The sequence below is a fragment of the Gekko japonicus genome, unplaced genomic scaffold, assembly GCF_001447785.1.
Source record: "Gekko japonicus isolate JY-2015 unplaced genomic scaffold, Gekko_japonicus_V1.1 scaffold984, whole genome shotgun sequence".
In the NCBI taxonomy this organism is placed as follows: Eukaryota; Metazoa; Chordata; class Lepidosauria; order Squamata; family Gekkonidae; genus Gekko; species Gekko japonicus.
In genome coordinates this window covers 223,950-224,940 of record NW_015176001.1, presented here as the reverse complement: position 1 = coordinate 224,940, position 991 = coordinate 223,950, and positions in this window count along the sequence as shown.

Sequence of the window (991 nt, the reverse complement as noted above, 5' to 3'; positions counted from 1 at the left end):
AGTTGAAGTGCATTTGTGTGTGTGTGTGTGCGCTAAGTTAAAAGGTACAATAGTTTCAGAAGTTGTATAGCAAACACAAAAATTGAAATATACATTATATGAAAATATGACAATGAGACCATAAAACATGAAGACATAAAACAATTATTACAAGATATTGAATACATTTTCCAAGCCATCCCCAATAGTCATGTCCACAGGATGTTTCATGGCATCTGGTGGAGGGTTTGTGGTTCACACTGGCAAAAGTTCATTGGCATGAGGAATAGCCAGAGTTGTCACAGGTATGAGGAATAGCCAGATAGTCACAGGTATAATTGGCATGATGAATAGCAGTTTGTTCAAAGTGTTCAAAGGCATAGTGTTCAAAATGAGTATACACAGATGCAGTACATGATGCAAAACCTTTAGGCAAAAGGAAAAACAAGTTGGCTCCCCATGTCAGCGGAGCTTTGCAGTGAGTTAGGAGGCCTTGCAGTGAGTTAGGAGGCCTTGGCTCACAAGAGGCTGGAACAGGCGTTGCACGTCTTGCAGGCTGACCTTGGCCATCTCTGGTAAGGAATCCTTGGCTACTGCACGACACGCCATGAGCTTTCCATCTGGCTCTTGGCGGCAGTGAGCGGCATGGACTGAACCCACATGACTTGCACGACTGCAGAGTTTCCTGCTTCTCCTGCTGGCTGGTGGCTACCTGAGGTCAGCTTTCCATCTGTCAAAGCCGGTGCCACTTTGTGGGAGTCGCTGAGCGCCTCATCGGCACCTGGGGGACCTCCGATGAAGTCTCTTGCCTGATAACATCGGCGAGTGGGGGGTCCTACTGTATGGACCTACTGTACCAGGCCTAATTTTGTACCAGGCCAGAGTTGGCAGCTAGAGTTGGTATGTGCGGTATGTGGCCACCTTTCATCCCTTTTAAATGTTTGTCTAATAGCATGAGAGAGAGTAACGAGTACAAAATTGCTGAAAGGCTAGAGAAGTGTAGGCAGGAGCG